This window comes from Mirounga leonina, unplaced genomic scaffold, assembly GCF_011800145.1.
Source record: "Mirounga leonina isolate KUSES-001 unplaced genomic scaffold, KU_Mleo_1.0 Mir_170, whole genome shotgun sequence".
Lineage (NCBI taxonomy): Eukaryota > Metazoa > Chordata > Mammalia > Carnivora > Phocidae > Mirounga > Mirounga leonina.
In genome coordinates this window covers 11,557,972-11,574,994 of record NW_023270433.1, presented here as the reverse complement: position 1 = coordinate 11,574,994, position 17,023 = coordinate 11,557,972, and the positions used below count along the sequence as shown (strand labels likewise).

Here is a 17,023-nt window from a genome sequence, read left to right as displayed (position 1 = left end):
ATAATCAACGTATCCACCTGGATGTCTAATAAACATCTTAAAATGTGCACCAGACCAATTCCTGACCTGCGCCCCCCAAAAAACAAAAACTTTGCTCCTTCCAGTGTTCCCTCGCTCAAGAAAAGGCAACTACCCCTTTTCTCCAATAGCTTATGATAAAAAGTCAATCTTGACAGCTCTCTTCTCTCTCTATCACACCCCACATCTAATCCATCAGCAAATCTTTCACCTTTACCCTGTTCTCTTTACCTAGAACAACAGCATCCAGAGTGTTCCCTTTAAAATTTAAATTAGGTCATGTCATTCTTTTTTTAAAAAGTTTTTATTTAAATTCTAGTTAACATACAGTGTAATACAGGATTTAGTAATTCATCACTTACATATAACACCCAATGCTCATCACAAATGCCCTCCTTAAAGCCCATTACCCATTTAGCCCATCCCCCATCACCTCCCCTCCAGGAACCCTCAATTTGTTCTTGATAGTTTTAAGAGTCTCTTATGGTTTGCCTCCCCCTCTCTCTTTTTTTTCCCCTTCCCCTATGTTCATCTCTTTTGTTTCTTAAATTCCACATAGGAATGAAATCATATGGTATTTGTCTTCCTCTGACTGACTTATTTCGCTCAGCATAATACACTCTAGTTCCATCCACATCATTGCAAATAGCAAGATTTCATTCTTTTTGATGGCTGAGTAATATTCCACTGTAGATATACACACACCACATCTTATCCATTCATCAGTGGATAGACATTTGATGATGAACTCTTTCCATAATTTGGCTATTGTTGAGAGGTCATGTCATTCTTTGCTCAAAACCTTCCAATGGTTTCTGGTCTCTGAGTAAACACTCATATAATGGCCTATAAATCAATCTGATTCCCCTTAACTTCTTGACCTCACCCCCACTGCTCCCCTCTTCACTGGCTGTATTCCATCCATAGTGGTATCCTTGCTATTTCTCAAACAATTTACACCTTCCCCTCCTTGGAGCATTTACATTTGCTATTTATTGCCACAGGTATGCACATACCACCTTCTCTTACTTTTTCAGATGTCTTCTCAAATGTCCCTATCATGAGCCTATCTTTGATCATCCTATATAAAAGAGCAACCCCTCCTCCAGGGCATCTCTGACTTGTTTATAACTCTCCATAGGATTTACCACACGGACATATGATATCTTTGCCCACTCTTTGTTTTGCACACCTAGAACAATGCTTGGCACAAAAGAGAAATTCAAATGAATTTCTCAAAATATTTTCTCATAAAGCATCACATTCAGTGTTCACAATCCCCTGAAAAGTAGTGAAAAATGGAATAAATGGTACACATTTTATAATCTTTTAAAATATGAACGTATAAATATACAAAAATGTTAAATGATTTGTCAATGATCACGCATCAGCAGAGCCATCCTTAGAACTGGGGTTAGGTCTCTAGCATCTTTTCCAATTCATATCACTGTGTCTGTAAGTAAACCAAAGAGCAGGTGTGTATTTAATTTTGCACAGTGATCTTTAAAAGCTCAACCTGAAATCTAGTCCTTTATATCACAAACATGAAGTAGCACCTGAACTGTACATGCCTCAGTAGCTGTTTATTTTCTTTTCACTAAAAGGTTCTGATAGAGGACATCAGATTATCTTTGATATTTACAGATTTTGTGACAATTCTGGTCAAAAGGAAAAAGCAGTAATGAATGTGCCAAGAAACAGTTAAGTATTCAAGTATTCTCTGTCTTCCTGTGCCCACTGCAGCACACTTAACACTGAAGGGTAAACCAGCACCTTGGTAAACAAGCTTCAAAGGGTGTCTTTGGTTCTCAAAAGACTTTTTGTTGCCATTCTATAGAACAGAGCATGGAAAAGAAACTGTATCTAGAGAGAATGGACATGATAATTTTTCTTAATTAGTTGTTTGCAAAACAACCTCAGAACCTGTAATCTAGTTATAAACAAGTAGAAATGGTAAAAATCACCAATTTTAAAACAAATAGAAGTCACTCTTCACCTTGGCAAAATAAACAATTGGTTTTGACTCAAAATATGCATAAATTCACTAAGTATTATGTCAATACAGAAAAAATTTTATATATAACAGTACTAAATATTAAGAGACAGATTAGATCCCTCAGTAATATAATAATTTAATTTCCAGACTCTTGCCAACACTCATTCTCCTGTTTCTGGCATCCTCTGCCACAGTTGGAAACTGTGTATCTAGGTCAGAACAGACAAGTAGCTTTTCAGAACAGCTCAATATCTTTGGCACAAGTGTTGATATTATAATTCAATCCTTTCACAAATTCCTTTTAAAATACACTATGATGTAAATCACAAGATTAGTACTTCACAGACAGCACAGTAGTCTAATATTTAAGAAAAGCCACTGGAAGAAAACACTTACATGCTAGATTTACAAAACTGATACAGGTCATGAGTTTGAGCTCCACCTTGGGGATACAGATTAATAAAATATAAATAAGTAAACTTTAAAAAAAAATTGATAGAGGTAATGGACTAAAGAAAAATATAAGGTAGCCAATACAATGTAATTACTGTAAGAGCAATGCGTTTAGGGTCAGAATATCTGCCTTCTAATTCCAGCTCTGCTACTAATGAACTAGCCAATTTTAAACAAATCTCAACCTCTCTGAGCCTCAATTCCTTCATTATAAAGTAAAAGGGTTAGACTACACCCAGATTACTTTTTAGGTACGGTGTTTAAACATGATTCTGTGATAAACCAGAAATCTACAAGTACATTTTATATGAGACATATTAAATTTAATCCTTAAAAGTATGTTTTTAAATGTAATCGTATTTTAAATATTGTAGATAAAACTAAAAACTAGGTAGTTGGGTAAATTTGAATATGGAATAATTTGATAACATTATGGAATTATCTCTAAAGGGTGATTACGGTATTGTGTGGGTTTCTCTTGGTGGGGGTGCTAATATCTAATTTGAGAGATACATACTATTTACAGATGAAATTATCCGAAAATCTGAGATTTTCTTTAAAATAATGTAGTTGGGGGTTAAAGGATAGTGAAATAAGAATGGACTGATCTTGATAATTATTGCAAACTGAAAGGGGTTCTCCACAATTCACAGGCGCTCTCTCTACTTGTATATGTTTAAATATTTCCTTAAGAAGGTTTTTAAACAGGAACAAATTTATCAAGAATCTAAACAGCCAATTTTCAATTTACCTGTAGTAAAAATGAGATTTTCATGTTGTATTTTCTTCAGGCACAACATGTCTGCTTTAGAGAATCCATTATATTAACTGCACAAAACCAAAACTATAAAACCATCTTAGGGAGCAATTTAGTAGTAACTAATAGTCAAAGGTGTGGATATCCTACAGCAACAATACTATTTCTGGTTACATTATGTAGAGAAACTCCAACACAAACACAGTAAGATAGGTTAAAAATCAATGTTCACTGCAGCACTTTTTATAATCACAAAACGCTGCAAACCTAAATGTCCATCAACAAGAGAATGAAGATATAAATTGTGTAGTTAATGAATTACAGTAATACATTTCATCATTTCTAAACCCACAACAATGCTGGGTAGAAAAGCTAGTTGTAGAATAATACGTACAAAGTGATTCCTTTTATAAAGAGCTTGAAAAGGCATAAAATAATGTTATATATAATTTATGGATAAATTATTTTTAGTGTAAAAATCATTCGAGGTAATGACAAACAAAATTCAGGAGAGGTTACCACTGGGAAAAGAAGGAATAGAACAGCATCAAGGAGGGATACACACATGGTATGTACCTGAGTAGTACTTCTTAAGAAAACAAAGCAAATTTGGCAAAATGCTAGCTTGTGAAAAAGTTGTGTATGGTGAGTGCACATTATTTATTATATTCTACTTTGTCTATATGCCTGAAACAATTTATAATTTCAAAATGTTTTTAAAATTACGTCCACGTGTATAAAATATTCAGAAAGAAAAAGGAAACTTGGTCCTCTTTTTTTAAAGATTTTATTTATTTATTTGACAGAGAGAGACAGCGACAGAGGTAACACAAGCAGGGGGAAGCTGGAGAGGGAGAAGCAGGCTCCCCACTGAGCAGGGCTCAATCCCAGGACGCGGGCATCATGACCTGAGCCGAAGGCAGACACTTAATGACTGAGCCACCCAAGGTGCCCCGAACCTTGGTCCTCTTAAGCAGAAAATTATTTTAGCTCTTAGCCTTTGGGGATTACCAAATTTTTCACTTTAAATACTGATGTTGGATAGAAGATACAAGAAAGTTCCCCCATCAAAGAAGACTAAAAAGTTGTGTGTGTGTGTATTTAATGGAATGAGACATATTCCTACATAGATTTATCCAGGTGAATAACCAAAGACTCTCAAAGTATTAGAGAGTATAGGCTAGAGTCACTGTCACTGTGTGAAGGTCCCAAAACATTACAGGAGGTATGCTCAGAAATGTTCTAATTCTAGGGGCGCCTGGGTGGCTCAGATGGTTAAGCGTCTGCCTTCAGCTCAGGTCATGATCTCAGGGTCCTGGGATCGAGTCCCACATCGGGTTCCCTGCTCAGTGCAGAGCCTGCTTCTCCCTTTCCCTCTGCCACTCCCTCTGCCTGTGCTCTTCTGTCTATCTCTCTGTCAAATAAATAAATAAAATCTTTAAAAAAACAAAGAAATGTTCTAATTCTAAATAAAGATCTAGTAGTACTTTTGTTAGGGCAGAACTATGGAAAGCCTAAGATGTTTCCCAAGTCTCTATAACCTGGCAGAAGTCAACTACCAAGTTCTGTCTCCTCTGAAGATTTTGTCAGGATTTGATTATAGGCTTTGTTACGGGAAGGTTCAGAGTAGGCTTTACTCTAGGGCAGAAGTCAGAAAATCTTTTCTTACAGAGACAATGTAGTGAACACTGTAGGCTTGCCAGGCCTACAGTCTCAGTGGCAATACTGAACTTTGCCACTGGAGAATGAAAATAAGTGGGTATGGTTGTGTTTTAATAAAACTTTATTGACAGAGTTTGCCAATCCTTACTTTACCTCATGGTCTTTCTATTTCTAGTGTTTCACCCACATGCCCAGGGCGTCAATCAGGTCTCTCTCTCAATTCTGCCTGGGCCAGAGCTCCAATACCCACAGCTGTACAACCTCAAGCATCTCTGTTCCATTCCCAACTCTGGGGCAGCCACTCTGATAAACCTTCCGGCCTTTCTCCCCTATGGACAGCCCTACTCTTCACCAATAATTCATCAGGAATCCACACAGAAACATCTGGGAACCCCTCCGATAGTGCTTCCTCTTCTCCAGTGTCCTGCCCTAAAGATTCTACCCGATTTTAGCTGCTCTAAATTCTGACTCAACACAGCTGGCCAGTGTGCTCTGCTTAGATTCCAGCTCAGGAAATTATTCTCAGGCAGAAAGCAGGGGCAGTCGTGGGACTCATTTCATGAATTTCAAGATCACAGGCCTGTTGTCAAAAGCCTGAAAGAGCTGCCTCATATATTTTGTCCAGTTTCATGTTTTTTAATGGCAGAAAGGCTAGTCCAGAACCAGTTACTACTCCATCATAGTCAGAAGCAGAAGTTGTAGTCAACAAACATTCTAGTTTCTACTATACACCAAGATCTCTTCTGGGGCATAGCTAAATCTGAAGCAATGGTATAATGCAAAGGGCATCAGGGTGAGACTAACTAACCATTTATTCATTCATTCATCCATCCAACAAATACGAAGTATCGTAATGTACCAGGAACATGCTGACTTTATGTCTTCAAACCTCAGTATTAGTACAGTCTAAAGTAGGACTATAACCTGCCCTGCCAATCACCCAGGTTTTACGCAAGGATTAAAAGTGAGGAATGCATATAAAAGCACTTGATAAAGCCCTACACAAATACATGTTATTTTTGGGATGGCAACAATGAATAAAGCACAAAAAGTTCTCTGTGTACACTTTCCCAACAGCAGAAAAGGATGGCTTTGAAAGAGCAAGGGATGTGTGTGTGTACATGCACGCGCACACATGCTCTGGAGGAGAGATTTCAGAATTCAAATCTGCCACAGAACAAAGTATGTAATATATAGAAGTGACAGGAGATATGGGTACCTGCCATACAAATGCTTGTGACAAGCTACATGAATAGCAGAACTGCATTTAAGTGAAGTCTTTTTTAAAAATATTAAAAGCAAAGTATAGAAAAATTTCTGAAAATGTTTTATTGCAGAATGCTTTAATACAAATTTCTTCAAGTTAAGCTTTATTCCGACTATTTTAAAATTCAACAATAAAAATAACTTCTAATATAAATAATATATTCATGTAACATCCTTTTAATGTTTGTCTAAATGGATCAGGAAGGTCATAATCATTTTCTCACCAACAGTCATTATTAAAAAAAATTTTTTTGAACCATACATTCAGACTAAGGTCCAGAGAAAGAGTAAATCATTCAAGAGACATATAGGCTGGTAAGAGGTCAGGGAAAAATCAGGATAGCAGACCAGTGACCTCCACTCAGGTTTAAAGCACAAATGTGAATCCAGCTTTTAGCAAGGGTTTATTTTCTATTGGGGGTCGGGGATGAGCAATGAGTGTTATTCACATTTTAAGCTACATTCCACCTTCTCTATTGTCCTACGACTGCAATCTCAGGCCTTTAAATAAATGTCATCTGTAATGTTAACAGATATTGGCATATATAATAAGAAAAAGACAAACAATTCCTTGAAGACACAGAGTGTTGACTATAAATTATATTCAAGTATATTAAAATCAAGAACTTCTGGTCATCAAAAACACCCTAAAGAACATGAGAAGTCACAAACTGAAAAGGCTTTTGGAATATATACATCCAACAAAAGTATCAAAACTATATAAAGATGACTTAAAATCCAAAAGAAAAGCACAAACAACCCAGGTGAAAGAAAAACAAAAACAAAAACAGAGGTCACGAACAAGCATTTCACAGGAAAAAAACAAAAAACACAAGACCAATAAAAAGATACCATTTATACCCATTTAAGCAACAAAAACTGTCTGACAATTCCAAGTGTTAGAAAGGATATGTCCATAGGGTCTTTTATAGATTGATAGTGGGGAAAAAATGTCTGGCATAATTTCCACAAACTGAATAATCCCATTCTTTATTACCCAGGGGTTTTACTCCTAGGTATGTATGAAGAGAAACTTACATGTACAAAAGACGTATTAAAATGATCACAGCAAAATTGTTCACGGTAGCAAAAACCTAGAAAACATGGAAAATGCCCATTCACAGGAGACTGAATGAATAAACTATGTTACTTTGATATAATGGATTATTACTCAGCAAAGTGAAGGAACTACAATGACACGCAATAATATGGATATATCTTAGCAATACAATATTAAATAAAAATACTAGTCCCAAATGATTACATATAGAATGTCTTTTTTGTAAAGTTAAAGCCAAAAACAAAAAGATATACTTTCTAAGATTCCATAAAGATGTGATGAAGCTATACAAAACCGGAAAACTAGAGAATGAGGAACACAGAATTCAGGTCGTAAGTTCTGGGACAAGGGGAGAGGCATGAGGGTGGAAGAACCTAAAAAAAGTCAGATGTAGATTATTAAGGACCTTATATCCTTTTGTTCTGGTGGTGGGTTCACAGTGGCTTCTTAAATTCTTAAAAAGAGAGTAAGCTTGGATGGCTCAGTCGGTTGACTGTCCAACTCTTGATTTCGGCTTGTCATGATTTCAGAGTCCTGGGATGGAGCCCCACATTGGGCTCTGCGCTCCGTGGGGAGTCTGTTTGAGATTCCTTCCCTCTGCACACACCCCAGCCACGTGCACGCTCACTCTCTCTAAAATAAATAATCTTTAAAAATAAATAAAACAAAAACAAGGCTATGTGTGAACCAATGACAGCATGCCCTAAACAAGGATTACAGCTAATCCATTATCTAAGTCCATCCACATTATATCCAATTTTTTTAAAAGATTTTATTGATTTATTTGTGAGAGAGAGAGAGCACAAGCAGGGGGAACAGCAGACAGAGGGAGAGGGAGAAGCAGACTCCCCACTGAGCAGGGAGCCCAACACAGGACTTGATCCCTTTCGGTAACTCAGGGACTGAGCCACCCAGGCATCCCTATATCCAACTTTTTAAAAAGCTTCCAAGCCTATATTAACTAAAGCCTATGTTGACTAAACTGAGTTTTGGTCTTCTTGACTTGAGTATAACTTTTTTAATTAAAGTCAAAGCTACTCAACTGTAAACAGCTATTATACTATTTTTCCTAATGTGGATAACTTTAAAAATATGAATTGCCAAAATGGTATCATAAGTTATAAGGCCATTTATTATGTCTAAGTCACATATTATGATTGGACTCCTGGCATACTCAATACAACAGTACTCATGAAACTGCAATTTAATAAGTACTCATAGTTTGCTACATATTGGAAAGGCAACAAAAACTTCCATGTCCATAGAAAATATCCTTGTATTTTACAAGACAACTTGTTTTTCGCCCAATTAAAATACAGACGCTAACTCAAGAGCCTCATAACTCACAAATGACACTTTCAAGTCAACCTCAGTACTTTTTCACAACCTCTGTTCAGAAAAAGAACAAGTAAAATGCAAAAATTCTTCCTTAACGCAGATTTTCTCAGCTATTAGAAAACTTAAAATTAGGGTTTTCATAACAACTAACTCAACCACTTAATAAATAAGTGCCCACATATGTATTTTTAAACATTCAAGAAAAAGTAAGATTATAAAAACAATTTGTTCTATTCAATTTGTACATTTTGTAATTTCCAATTAATATGGTATTTATAGAACTATATACTCACCTACCTCTGACAGAGGTTCATGAGGATAAGAGTATATAAATAACTGATAAACACACATGAAAAAATGATCTTCATATGTAAAAGAAATCCCCTTGTCTGAATTTCCCGTGGGAAAGAAACTGCAAACTTCTAAAATAACGTATTTATTAGCTGGAAAGCTTTAAATTGTTTAACCATCTGGGTTAGAGAGAGAGCAAGAGAAAGACAAAGGGGTAAGACCAAGCAATGCAAGTAATGATGTGAAAAATAGAATGTTATTTTGTGAAGTGTTATTATACACCTGTCAAACACTCCCAGATCACCTAGGTTTTCCCAAGACAGAGCCTTCACATCACTATCAAAGATCTTACCCTCAAATAAGCAGGATAAAAACATTAGAGGCAATATTGAAATAGGAATATTTTCTACCTGAATTATCATTAGGCAGATAAGACACCAATTAGTGAATAAACTTGTGTCTTAATACACACTACCCTACAACATTATACAAAGCAATTCTTACAAAGCATTACACAAAGTAAATTCAGCATCACAAACAATCCTATGTGATTCAAAGTCTCATCATCTGACAGATGGAAAAACAGACTCATAAATTAAAGAACTCTTACAAGATCACTCAACTAGTAAATGGCAGCAATTAAATGCAAACTCAGGTCTACTGACAGACTTCTATTCACAAAAAACTAAAGGAAAAAAGTGGAATATAAGTCAGAAGACTAGAATATAAGTGTTGGAATGGCCACTAACAGTCACAGAGACCTCTCCCCTGGTCCTGTGGATTCTGCTTCCAGAAAAATAAGACTTCCCACCCTATGTGCTTCACAACGCTACTGTGAGGATCATGGAGTAACAGTTGGGCAAGTATTTGAGAAAGTACAGTGTTATATAAACAGAGAAGATGACCCTTCCAACCTAACCAATGATAGCGAGTCCTGAACTCAAGGGACAGCAACACAATACCATGAGCTTGTGACTGGTGTTTTTTTCAGTCTGCAACAAATTCTGCAGTTCAAGAAGAATCCAGAGTAAATCTCAATTATTCAGTGTGTGACTCATAAACGGAAAAATACAACCACTAGATTTATCAAAACTTGATAGTTTAGGTGCCCCTGGGTGGCTCACTCGTTTGGGCATCTGCCTTGGGCCCAGGTCACGATCCCAGAGTCCTGGGATCGAGCCCCAGGTCGGGCTCTCTGCCCAGAGGGGAGCCTGCTTCTCCCTCTCCCCCTGCTTTTGTGTTCTCTGTCAAATAAAATCTTAAAAAAACAAACTTGATAGTTTATCAAGACAGAACAGAATTCTCTCTTGTCTAAAAAGGCTTCCCCAATCCCTATCAGTAATAATGATGATGCCACAGTAATAATAGCAATGTCTGCTGTATGCCAAGCACTTGCGTAAGCATTTTACATGCATTACTTCATTTAATCCTCAAAAACCCTCTGTGGGAGATGTGATTATATCAATTTTACAGAGGAAACAATAGTCTAGAAGAGTAACTTCTCTGAGATCAAGCAGCTAGTCAATGGCAAAGCCAGGATTCAAACCAGATAACCTGTCTACAGAACTGGAGCTCCTCATGACTCACTCTACTATAAAGCATCCGCCAAAAAAGCCCACTCATCTCTCAAAGGCTACCTCTCCAGGAAGCCTTCCTCCATCCAACCCAAGTCTACAACCAATTCTCCCTTCAAAGCACCATTTCATTTCCTCTGTGGCAACACCTCTATCTACCTATCTCATACAGTTATGAAAGAACATAAAAATCTATTAACATTATTATGAATCTTGACATACATATACATATATACATACACACACACACACACACACATATATATATACACACGTATATGTGTATAGAAGAGCAAGCATGTAACTTACCTGAGTCTTGGATTCCTCATCCCTGAAGAACCATTTACATCAACATCTGTTTGAAACTAAACAAGAATGTCTTTAAACATTCTTAACAGAGACATTATTTGCCCAGTACCGTAGGGTGAGTGACAGAGCCAAGATATGAATTCATGTTTATTTATGTATTCACATTATTTATGTTTATTTATGATTCATGTACTAAATCAGCTGCCTGATTCCAAAGCCCAGTGTTCTCAGTACTATCTACACTGCTCACCCAATCATTTAGCCTCTCAGATCTTAATTCTTAAGGATGGCGGCGGGGTAGGGACCAGAACCATGCCAATCCCCTTTGCTACTGAGTCAACAAATATTTATTGTAACAAAATTACAGAAACTAAATAGACACCTTGTTGGTAATGTTTAAAACTCCAGCTTCCAAGTGAGATTCTGGACTCTAGTTTTTCCAGAACACAAAATTAGGCCTACTCCCTCCCTATCCCCAATAACAATGAGGAAAAGAAAGGATTTCTAAAATCTGATTTCCCACTTCTGGTGGAAATTAGACTCAAGCATGCTTACTCAGTAACCTATTCTCAGAAATAAGACGCTCTACTCTTAAAATAAAAATTTCAAAATACCACCCTTAACTTCTAAACCTTTTACCCTCATTATGCCCTCAGCTTAGACAGCACCTTCCCCATGCAGATTTCCCTGATCTTGACCTCTACCCTCAGCCCCTTCCCAGCCAGGACTGAATAAATTATCCCTCCCATTTGCTCCCACTGCACTAGCTTTGCCTTATGTTGCACCACTTATCAGTTCTATAACTACATGTTCCTTAAAGGCAGATACTACGTTTTGTTCTCTGCTGTATTCCTTGTATATATCACAGTACCTGGATAGTAACCCTCAAATATTTATCAAATGAATAAATGACTGATGACCCAATTATGACTCTGTCTTGGTACTTTTTTTTTTGAGAGTAAGCGAGCGAGCGTGCATGTGAGCAGGGGGAGAGGGAGAGGGAGAGAGAGAATCTTAAGCAGGCTCCACGTCCAGTGCTGAGCCCAATGCAGGGCTTGATCTCACAACCCTGAAATCACGACCTGACACTTAACCGACTGAGCTACCCAGGTGCCGCTGTCTTGGTACTTTTGTGGGGGGCATATGAGCACCTCCTCATCATTCTCCATAGCTGTAACACAGCTAGACTCCTAACTTAGACAGTCTTGCCCTAGGGCCAGATCTCTCCTCGGCTGTAGGCAAGTAGGTGCTATGAGCACAGTTACTGTGCCCCCTTTGCTCGCTGGGAAGCAAATGCAAGTTTATAAGAATGTGCTTCAACTGAGAGGCTGACTGCAATTCATTCTAAACATGCTTTATTCCCAGGTAACTCATTTGCGGAAACTGCTCATATAAACAGCAAACACGACTACCACAACATACACAATTATGTGACCGATCTTGTAAAATGATCACCTTGGCAGCAGCTTCATTTTTGATCCCCCATGTTCCAGTGTGTACAAGACACTTTACATTAATCATCTAACTTAATGTTTACATCAGCCCATGATCAATCTCCACTTTAAGGCTCCTCATTTGAGGAACTGAGACTCACCACAAGGGCAAACATACAATTTGAACCCAAATTTGTTAGGTGCCAAAACCTGTGGGTCTCTACACTGAAGTACTTTCAAGTAAAAGATACCTGCCTTGTCTGCTTCATAAGGTATGGTCAATCAACCGAAAATTCAGCTAAGGGGTCAGAAAAAAACAATCATTCAGTAACTTAAAATGTAAGGTCAGGCTTTCCATTCAGCATTATATAGATACAAACCCAACTCAAAATATAAAAGGAGTTTCAAGAATCAAAACTGTCATAATCAAATGAGTTATACAATCCTAAATGATGCTGTCATGAGAAAACTTAAGTCACTGTTAGGAATTGAGCTTTTTCAAAACAGTTAAAGTGATGAATACAAGGATAAATTGATCATCTGTTAACAGCATGGTTAAAGGTTAGGAAAACAGACCAGAAAGAGAGGAAGACAGGAAAAAAAAATCTCTTATTCCAAGAAAAACAGACCATATGCAAAGTTCTTCCCTTGCCAATTTATAGAAAACACAAATATGGAAAATAGGAAAAATGTGAAAGTATTTATAGGAATTTTTTTAAGTTGCCAATTAAAACAAAAATGTTCAAATCATTAGTAATGAGAGACCAGAGAATATATGACATACAATCTAAAAAACAGCACCATGTGTTTAGTTCTAGACTTAGTTTACGTTCACACGGAAAGGCAAATTTCTCTAGTAAAATCATTCCAATAATAAGTTAAACCTCACTTAAAATTACCATTAGCTGCTTGTTGGGTATTGTCAGTAAAGGCATCTGGTTTTATGCTGAACTATTCAACCTTAAAAGAAATACATAAGTGGTGTTCATTTTTTTTTTAAGATTTTATTTATTTGACAGAGAGAGACACAGTAAGAGAGGGAACACAAGCAGGGGAAGTGGGAGAGAGAGAAGCAGACTCCCCGCCAAGCAGGGAGCCCGACGCGGGGCTCAATCCCAGGATCCTGGGATCATGACCTGAGCCGAAGGCAGACGCTTAACGACTGAGCCACCCAGGCTCCCCAAGTGATGTCCATTCTTGAATCATTTCCCATTCTCCTTTGTGACAATATTGAAGATACTGGCATTTTAATACTGTAAATCCAAACTGCTTCTGACATGTTTGCTTTTCTACTTCTTAAAAGATTAATAAGCCCTCACTTAAATGCATTCCTAGTCCATCAGTCCTGATGCTTCAGTGGCTTTATACAATTTCCCTTGGAAAAAAATGTTAACAGAGAAAGTGGTTTTTTATTCTTCATACCTATGGAGGAAGCTTAGTTAGCATCCTCAGGTTACATGCCATTTCCGGAAGAGACCGTATTAAACAGAACCCACAAATAATGTTTCTAAATTCAGCAACCAGCACAATTCCTACATCTTTCCAATGGTATATTTACAGCTTCCTCCTATGACACACAGTTTCATCACAGATTTAACTACCTCCTTCCCGCTCTTCTGACCACAGATTCTTTTTTTTTTTAATTAAAGAGTTAAATTTATTATTTATTTATTTATTTGAGAGAGGGAGAATGCAAGCAAGTGTGCTGGGGAGGGCGGGGGGAGGGCAGGGGGGAGGCAGGGAGCAAAGGGAGAGGGAGAGAGAAACTAGCAGATTCTGCACTGAGTGTGGAGCCCAGCAGACCTGAGCTGAAACCAAGAGTCGGGACGCTTAACTGACTGCTCCATCTAGGCACCCCCTGACGACAGACTCTTAACATGGAATGTTTTCTTCACTATTATTGTTACTGATAAAATGAATTAACTGAGGAGATTAGGAATGATATGTAATATGTAATCACAAAAATGATGCAATGTGGAAATGACCTAAGTCAATCAAATAGCTTATCCATTCATTAATACAACTTTAAAGGTTTTACATTCCCTATACCCAGGTGCAGAGGTATGAAAAGATAACTTGGTTAATAACATTTATCCTATACACATTCTATTGGTAACCAGAATTGTGATTAACCATGTACCAGACACTGGTTACTAATAAGGAACATCCTATTTTGTAATAATAAAATGATGCCAAATACTTAAATTGTGCCTACTCTGTTCCAGCCATTGTTCTAAGTACATTGCATATATTAACTGATTTAATCCTTATAACAACTATGAGGTAAGTACTATAATTACTTCAAATTCATAAATGAGGAAACCGAGGCTTTGAAAAGTTAACTAACTTACAGTATTAGTGAGGAAGTGATACAGCCATAACTGAAATTAAGGTTGGGATATAGAATCAGGTCAAGCTCTTAGCCTCCAAGTAATACTTTCTGCTTTCATTGTATCACCCCACCCCAAACAACTCTTCAAGGACTCCCTGCCACCTAAAAGACAGAGAATAGGAATTTATGGCTCCCTGTAATGAGGTGCCACCTCACATACAATCTTATCTCCAACAACATTTGTCACCTTCAGCTAGAGCCAAATCAAGGGTGCTGCCATTTCCTAAATCCATCATTTAGCCCTCCGTGCCTTTCTTCACGTGATCTGCCCCTGCCTAAAACAGCTTCTACAATCTCCACCCTCAACAAATCTGCCTGGGGTTCCGACAACATTCCAGGACAATCTTTGACACTTCCAGCCAAATGTGAAATTCCCTTTGCATAAACTCTTTCAGTAATTACGGCAAGCTATCACCATTTTAGCTGTTAGCCATATACTGCTTCATTGCAACTTTAGTGTTTTTGGCATGCTTTTCTCTAAACTATAAAATTGAATTATGTCTCAAAATCTGGTATCCACCTCAGTCTGTAGCAGTGTTATACATATAATGGGAGCTGGATAAATACTGTTGAAGAAATGAATATATACTTTTCTTTAGTGAGAGGCAGTAAGGCAAAGTGGGGAAAGTACAGGTGTTGACGTCCAACAGACATCATTTGCTAACTGTTTGACCGGAAAGTTGTCCTGAGTTTCTATTCACACCTGCACAAACAAAAATAAAAACCTACATCCCACAGGGTTGTTATAAAATGTGAGAGCAAAAAGACAAATTACCTAAAGGAGAGGCAGACTGACAGCTCTCAATATTTACAATGGAAGCCAGAAAATGGAGGAATGGTTATCTTCAATGTGCTTTTTAAAGAAAATAACTTGCAATAAAGAATTCTATATCCAGGGAATATATCCTTCAGGAATGAATGCACTTTTGGGGGGGGTGGAAAGAGAAAGAAAAGAGAGAGAGAGTTCACCACCAGAAGACCTGTACTAAAAGAAATTCTAAAGGCTGTTCTTCCAACAGAAAGAAAATTATCACAGATAAAAGATCAGAGTTCAGACAGAAGAAGAACAAAGAAAGTGATAAATACAGTTGACCCTTGAACAACACAAAGGGTTAGGGGTGCTGACCCCTCCCCATGCAGGAAAACTGCATAAAACTTTTGACTCCACCAAAACTTAACTACTATTAGCCTACTGTTGCCCTGAAACCTCACTGATAACATAAACACTCAACACGTATTTTGTATGTTATAGGTATTATATACTGCACTCTTACAATAATGTATACTAGGGAAAATGTTATTAAGAAAACCATAAGGGGCGCCTTGGTGGCTCAGTTGGTTAAGGGTCTGCCTTCAGCTCAGGTCATGATCCCAGGGTCCTGGGATGGAGCCCCACATCGGGCTCCAGGCTCAGTGAGGAGTCTGCTTCTCTCTCTCCCTCTCCCTCTGTGTGTGCTCTCTCTCTCTCTTGCTCTCACTCTCTCTCAAATAAATAAATAAAATCTTAAAAAAAAAAAAGAAAATCATAAGGAAGAAAAAATACATTTACAGTACTATACTATATGGAAAAAAATCCACATACAAGTGGACCCACGCAGTTCAAACCTGTGTTGTTCAAGAGTCAACTGTAAATAGATAAATCCAAATTAACAGTTCAAATGTTACAAAAAATAACAATACTGACTTGTGGGGTTTAAATATATACACAACTATACAACTATAACAATGTATAAGATGAGATGAGAGTAAAGGAAGTTAGTGCTCTATGATGTATACATTGTCAAGATAAGGGTAACAGTATCAAGTAAAAATAGACTCGTAAGTCAAAGATGCATGACAAATTTTCTTAAAAAAAAAAAAGACCATCAAAAGAACTGAAAAAGACTAGATAGCTTCCAAAGTAATCAAGGATTTGAAAAAGTTTAATAAAAAAATACCTCAGTCTCCTTACCTTTGTTTTTTTTTTTTAAGATTTATTTATTTATTTGACAGAAAGAGAGATAGAGCAGGAACACAAGCAGGGGGAGTGGGAGAGGGAGAAGCAGGCTTCCCGCAGAGCAGGGAGCCCAATGCGGGACCCGATCCCAGGACCCCGCGATCATAACCTGAGCCAAAGGCAGACACTTAACGAATGAGCCACCCAGGCACCCTGTTTTTTTCATGTCAGTATCTTTTTTAGGAGTCCAGGGCAACTGTCATATGGAATGCCCCACATTATGATTTCTCTGCTCATTTCTGGCAATAATACAACCAGAGGTAATGTTACATAGTTCTTACTACATCAAGTCAGGGAGTACTTGATGTCAGCTTGGTGATCCTAAGTTTAATCACTTGGTTAAGTTGGTAAATGCCAGATCTCCACATTACAAAATTATTTTCCCTTTTGTAAGTAGTAAGTAATCTGTGATGTGATACTTTAATACTGTGTGAATATCCTTTTTCCTAACAACTTAGCAGTTTTAGCATCCACCAAT

General features: G+C 37.4%; 1 protein-coding gene across 3 annotated transcripts in view; it reads right to left on the bottom strand.

Annotated features, from left to right (window-relative positions):
- STRBP (spermatid perinuclear RNA binding protein) overlaps window positions 1-17,023 on the bottom strand; it is a 134,175-nt gene that overhangs the window by 74,313 nt on the left and 42,839 nt on the right. The gene's annotated exons all lie outside the window — the stretch shown is intronic.